Raw genomic sequence first — 8001 nt, forward strand, 5'->3', positions numbered from 1 at the left:
AAGAGTGATTAGCTCTCCATTTCAGATACCAGTCCAGGGTAATATTAAATATATATTAGAGTGAAAAAATCACTTTTATTTATACATTTAAAAATAGGTATTCCAACCCTTATTAATTCTCTGTGTAACCACTGCCTACCCAAGCATATTATATATTTCATATTAACAATCACAATAACTAGGTATTTGAAAGATCTTTAATTTCAAAATTAGCGTAATATCGACTGAGCTGAAAACTATTTACATTTTTTTTTGACATCTCAACATAGGTGAAGAAGAACATGGAAGTATGGGTATTTACGGGGCTCATGAACGTCATAGGCTGGTTTAAGTGATCGCTTTACAATCGTATAACATTCACAAATTCTACCCATGATTGACAAACACACTACTCAAATTATTGAAACTTCTAAATATATTGAGAAAACTCGAAACGTAGTATGTATTTGAATCAAAATGTTTCATAAAATGAAATGTAACATTAAAATTATTATCGTGACAATTATTTCGCTTTATTATGACATTCGTTTGAAAATGCCATAAAAAGGCGAAACCATTGTCACAATATTAATTTTTATATTATTTTTTGACATCTCATCAAAGATGAAGAAGAATATGGAAGTCTTGGCATTTACGGGGCTGACGACCGTCATAGGCTGGTTTAAGTGATCACTTTACACACGTGTAACATTCACCAATTCTACCCATTATTGACAACCACACTACTCAAATTCTTGGAAGTTCTATATATATATATATGTACCAATTTTAGAAACCTTGTTCTTGAATACCTAGAACTTCACTAGAGACATCTATTGGTGAGATGTAAAGAAGCTTTTTACTAAGCAGAAACTCTTATATTAGTATGTGAGGTCCGAATCCTGGATTATAATCACACACATGAGAAACGCCGGAAAATGCCATTTTCATTTTCATTATTTAAGCTTATAATTTGACCAGATAATTTATTTAATAAATTAATTTTTATATGTTTATTTACAATAAAATACAACTCAGTAGACTCAAAAACTATGTGTTTGATTTAACAATTAATACATTTAGAATTTACATTTGTATTTATTTATTTATTTCGGTTAACAACAGCAACATATGTAAAACAAAACATTAAATGAATATACATTAAACAAGCCAATTATGGTTAACCACAGAAACAAAAAGATTAGTAAAAATTATTTTGTGTAGATCTAGCAAATGAACACGCATTTATGAGAGAAAATGTGAATGTGTGAAGTGTATGTGTGTGTTGATTCTAGTAGGGACATACATACAATGCAGAGAAGATCCTGAGAGGACAATATCGTAGTCGTACAGGAGAAAGTGACCAACTAACAAAACGTAAAATGTTCAGGAGGGCCATTCAAGTCACTTTTTCTTGGCAAGAAAATAAACATCAATGTAGTTAGTCACTTTAACAAGTTTATACATTAAATTTCCATGTTAAAAATCCTTTGGAATTTTTTTCAGGGCGATATCAAGCTAGTAAGATATCAAATAGTAATTTACAACATTTTGAGTGTGTCCAAATACTTGTTCACAAAATCTGGATTATCTCCAATTACAGGAGTTATTTTCATATTATTTTTTGACATCTCAAGAATTTGAGTAGCGTGGTTGTCAATAATGGGTAGAATTGGTGAATGTTACACGTGTGTAAAGTGATCACTTAAACCAGCCTATGACGGTCGTAAGCCCCGTAAATGCCCAGACTTCCATATTCTTCTTCATCTTTGATGAGATGTCAAAAAATAATATCAAATAGTCATGATTACGTTTTTGTTAAAAATGCACTTGGTAACTTTCTCCTGTACGACTACGATATGCTCATCATTCGACTTTTCAACACAGATTTTCCGCAATTGAAAATGTCAACTTGGCTAAAACATGAGTTGTACTCACTAGCCATTCGAAACATAGGTGAACTCCGCGCATAATTAGTTAGAAGGACAGGTACTCTGAATAAAGATTATGATATGATGTATGACGGGTACGGTAGCCAGGTACACTTTACGTTATTTAAAAAAAGTATAGATTAAACAACATTATCCCAGCGAAGAACAACAATTTTAAAAATAAAATTGTAGTGTAATAAATATCACGATATACATGATGAATAATGCATATGAAGCACACACAAAATATCAAATTCTGATAAAGTTTATCGTTCGCCCGGATGTTTACCAACTGTCCTTATAAAATATTAAACTTGGGAAGCGGTCCATCAATAAGAGAAAGGATACTCTACTTTCTCCGATAGTCCAGGATTTATTGCATTTTTAAGCTACTCTCGCCGGCCTTGATATATTTCCGGAATATTTTTGCTAGTGATGTATCCGGCGCCCCGAAAATCTGTTATCCGGTTGCATTTTCGGTCCATACTCTCTGCCTACCCCTGAAGATAAATACGTGATAGTTATTAAAAATTAAGTAACTTTGACAACATCTCAACATAGATGAAGAAGAATATAAAAGTCTCGTTTTTACAGGGTATTTGACCTGCCGTAGGTGAGTTCCAGTCTTCCATCCTATGACAGGTCATAAGCCCTGTAAATACCCTAACCTTCATATTTTTCTTCATGCATGGTGAGATGTCATAAAATGACTTTATGCTAAGTTACTACTACTAACATCACACCGTTTCAGTGTAGTAGTAGGCAGAGAGAAAGGACGCTCAATTTTTTTTAAGAATAACTGTGTCGCCTATTGTCGAAATCCGCCATATCCAATTTTATAAGATTTTAAAATAAATACTCTAACGAAATGCCAATTGTGGATTCGTTGGTTAAAAAATTTGTATACTTGAAAACCCTACTAAAAAAATACTTAAAAACAGCGTTGCATTTCAAATTCTGCTATATTCATGGATCTTGCCTTCTGACCCGTATAGGCCAATCAGAGAGCGGGGATAGGTCAACAATTAAGATGACGTCATTATCGGTTTATGTCTCGTGTTTTTTAAAAATACTTGAAAAAATTTCAAGGAAACTCAAAAAATGTAAGAATAACTCATGTGTGATGCGTGGAAAAAAACCCAGATATTTGGACAATATTAGGACACACTCAAAATCTAACTAACTAACTAACTAACCATCACGCCGCTTCCCCACAGGGGTAGGCAGAGAGAATCGAATGCCACACCACTCTGTCTTTGCAAACATTCTTCGCCTCTTCTACATTCACGCATCTTCTCATACATACCCGAAGATTATTACGACTCCTGACCCGGCCGCTTTTTACCAAGTTTTCCTCGGTCTTCCTCTGCTTATTTTTCCAACTACATTCGCCTCATAATTTCACTCAAAATCTTATAAATAAAATAATGTAATTTTTTTAAAGGTTAAATTAATAGTAATAGTGCCCGGTATTTTTAGCACCCAGTACGCGGGTGTTATTATTTATCGGTATTTCAAAACTCAGGCAGGCCTTTCTTTCGCCATCTGGAGTCGCTTGGCAGTGACGTCACGTGGGGAATATAGCAAGAGCATGATATTGTCGCCAAACTATTGATTTTATTCCTTTCCAATAGTTTAGTGCTGTTAGATAACGCCATAGGCGGCAGCAGAGAATGTCTCCGCGAGAGAGTACAAGGAAAAAATATTAAACGCTTAGATGGAGACGAAAATATGAAATTTTGCAAGGAGAAAGGAATCCTGGCTTTTAACCCGTCCTACAAATGAGAAGATTATTATTTTTTTTTTACTTGGTAAATACCACTTTTTCTTGAAATCTATGTGACATGAGATTCAATTCATTCCGCTTCATTTTGTGACATGTTCTTTTATGAGTTTTAGACACCTAGATTTTTATTTATATATATATATTTATATATATATAAATATATATATATATATATATATATATATATATATATATATATATATATATATATATATATATATATATATATATATATATATATATATAAATGTATATATATATATATATATATATATATATATATATATATATATATATATATATATATATATATATATATATAAATGTATATATATATATATATATATATATATATATATATATATATATATATATATATATAAATGTATATATATATATATATATATATATATATATATATATATATATATATATATATATATATATATTATATTTATTATACATTTATATATTTCAATCTTCCTATTAGATTAATAAGTCAAAATGATGCACTCACCGTTTACGATGTGTTTTCAGTTTTAAGAGTCCTCAGCCCTGAAATCCACGAACATAATGTCCTCTGCACTATTAATCTAAAAAAACTTCACATTCGACAATGCACAATTTCACCACGGGTTTCCTTTGAGACACTTTCCGCACTCACTGTTAGATTCGCCTTGAAATCACAAATTCAAAAAGCACTACCTTTAGAATTCCTCTTAATTTATCACTCTCGATCGATCTACGAACAGGCGACTGGCATCCTCTTCTTGGAGAGATCTCGCATCCAATTAATTTTGATGCTGATGGATAGGTTCGCCCCCTGTCTTCCGCTGGCGGCCATCTTGTCCCCTTCGCAGGCCAAATTGGAGCAGCTCTTCGAAGGGTCCGATTGGTTGGTGAGTCTAAAGGAAGTCACTCCTTGTATTTTGGAAACTGCGGACGTATGAAAGAGATTTTTCTCGTGGAAGAGATCCATTTTTATTATGGTGTCCTATTTTCTTTGTGTTTCCTCTTCGATACGGGAAATGCCTGAAAATCAAAGAAAACTATTAACAATCATATGGATGTCTCAACAAGGATAAAAAATAATATGGAGTAATGATTAAGATAACACTGCTTCAATATGATGTAGTGCCCTATGCACCATCGGGTGGGGAAGAGGGATAAAAGAATTTATGTTTATATATATATATATATATATATATATATATATATATATATATATATATATATATATATATATATATATATATATATATATATATATATATGTATATATATATATATATATAAATATATATATAAATATATATATAAATATATATATATATATATATATATATATATATATATATATATATATATAAGGCTTGCAACCTGTCATAGTCTGTGATCACTGTTTACATTCACCATTTTACCCATGATACTACTCGGATTTATATATTTCTTTATTACTGTATTTCGGAAACTGTATTTTTTCTTTAATTGTTAAACTTACTAATTGTAGCACTTACTTTTACATGTGAGTTCTCGGCACCATCTATGTTTGAATTGAGTAAGTTTTTTTTTAGAAGATACCTCTATGACATTTTTGTAAAATTCTTCCCTTATTATTTTACATACTAAGAGATACTTGAAAATATGGAAAATAATTTTTATCGAAATAATTGATTTAATAACTAATTAATAAATAATTTTCACCCTTTATTTCACTCACAATATTATGAGTGTGTTTAACTTTGTTTACTTAAAGAAGTTATTTGTTAAGAAGTTATATGATTAAGATCAACAAAGATAAAAAATAATATGGAGTAACAATGAAGATAATATTGCATTAATGTGATGCAGTGCCTTATGCACCATCGGGTGCACCACCATATATTTATATATATATATATATATATATATATATATATATATATATATATATATATATATATATATATATATATATATATATATATATATATATATATATATATATATATATATATATATATATATATATATATATATATATATATATATATATATATATATATAATACAATAAAAATACTGAATGGTGGTTGAGACAGATAATCTTCCGAGTTTATAATGTGGAAATCCTACGCGAGTTTCCCGTAAATTAACCGAATTGTTAGAAACAGATGCCATCTTTTGAACACTTTAAATCTCCCTCCATTCTTTCTCTAATTACTAATCTTCCGAGCCTTTAAAACAAACAAAAAACTAATCGTTCTTGGCAGTGAATACTCTTGAAACGAAACTGGTAATACTATTTTACGCTCGGCTACAATTTGAATGGCAATCTCCATAAAATTTCACTGAAAAATCTAGAAATTTTACTAAAGATAAGAACATATTATAGATGGCATATACTTTCATATTCTTCTTCATCTTTGATGAGATGTCAAAAAATAATATAAATTTACAGACAGTTCGTAAAGAATGTACTTTTAGACACACATTTTCAAGATTAAGTTAAAATTTTATTTGGTAAATGCCAGTATTTCCTCAAATCTATTGTGACACGTGTTTCAATGCCTCATCGTATGTGAAACTTTGTCTTAATCCTAGAGTTGTGTCCTTGGGACGTTGAAGGATGAAGAGTGGTAGAAGCTATTTCTTATTTTTTATCAGTGAAAACATGGACAGTAAGGGGGAGGCTTAATTCATTGTCAGATTATTCGGGTTTTCAAAAATATTGATATTTACCAAGTTAAATTTAAATTTAATAATGATCGATATTACGACACAGTGACTACTGATCAATGATATTACTTAGAAACTTTCGTAAGAAACTATTTTCATATCACCAATGACGTAACGGCGTAAATAGTGGTATATTTTTAAACTGGATTGACATTTCAGGCCGCTTATCGCTCATTAAATACTTACAAAAATCCATTTTGGCCTGATAAAACCAAAGATAAACGACCTTTCTGTATTGTTTTTTGGGTAGCTGACATCCTGATACAGGGTAAAAAATTACTCCTATTATCGACCGGCCGATAATAGGTTAATATTTTCCATCACGAAGGGCCTTATCTCTGGCATCGAAAACACTCTATCGCACCAAACAGAGCGTTAACTTGACTTTAACGGAAACTTAACGCCTTGATGAGAAGGCTGTAAATTCAATTTATTAGTTTTATTCGAAAATAAACAGCGTGTTTAAATATACCTCCTGAATTTTCGTTAACTCATTGCTTTAATTTTAATGATTGCCAAGTTGATTAAAATCTCACAACATGTCTTCACAACTTCTTTAAAAAATGGATTTACTCTACTTGTTTTATTAAAATACTTCTTTATTTATATACACATAAATAAATAAATAAATATATATATATATATATATATATATATATATATATATATATATATATATATATATATATATATATATATATATATATATATATATATATATATATATATATATATATATATATATATATATATATATATATATATATATATATATATATATATATATATATATATATATATATATATATATATATATATATATATATATATATATATATATATATATATATATATATATATATATATATATATATATATATATATATATATATATATGTATCTCTATATATATCTCGATGTTTTAAATTTCACAAAAGGTATTTGTATCAAATTTTCAAAACTTTAAAATTTAAAAACGAACGAATATTTACTTTTTTATTTAAATAGATATGAAAGACATGTGTCTCTGCTCATAAAATTTTGTAGCTGTGTTCAAGGAACTCACGTAACATACTCGTATGTCGTATTCAAACACCGCTCAATAAAGTTGTGATAAGCAAATGATGGCTTTTTTATCCGAACACTCGAAAAAAACGCCCTGTTTAATACCATCGCTAATAAAATCCTGCAAGGGTTGTGTTATCCCTCGCAAAATGCGAGAACACCCTTTCCTCCGCTGAACCGGTGGGAAAACATTGTGTTATGAAGTTCTAACGGTCCGTGGATTTTATCGAAGGACCCTTCGACTTCGGCGAACTCTGCCCGACAACAGTCCTTAATTTCCGAGTATATTTACAACGTGGAGAATTTATTAAGCTCACTTCAGGAGTTATTTGTAAGGGATGAATTAATAACTCCGTTATTGATAATCGTTAAGGGTTTATTTTCCAAATATTGCTCGAAACTTCTTATGTAATTACGACCCTTAGTTTATCCTTATTCCAAACCTTGAGTTGAAGTGTGCAAGCCACTGAGACTAATACGGGATAATTTTATACCAAATTAGTCTCAATATTTTATAAAATAC

The 8001-nt window shown here is 29.7% G+C and overlaps 1 long non-coding RNA gene across 1 annotated transcript in view; it reads right to left on the minus strand.

Moving 5' to 3' along the window:
• LOC148301892 (uncharacterized) overlaps positions 1–4703 on the minus strand; it is a 168670-nt gene extending 163967 nt beyond the window's left edge. The window contains exon 1 of the long non-coding RNA XR_015838734.1: positions 4214–4703. This is a non-coding gene — a long non-coding RNA (uncharacterized LOC148301892). The remainder of the gene's footprint in view (positions 1–4213) is intronic.
• Positions 4704–8001: the final 3298 nt, after the last annotated feature.

Source organism: Brachycentrus maculatus, unplaced genomic scaffold, assembly GCF_059751285.1.
Source record: "Brachycentrus maculatus isolate JH-2025_06_01 unplaced genomic scaffold, ASM5975128v1 h1tg000507l, whole genome shotgun sequence".
NCBI lineage: Eukaryota > Metazoa > Arthropoda > Insecta > Trichoptera > Brachycentridae > Brachycentrus > Brachycentrus maculatus.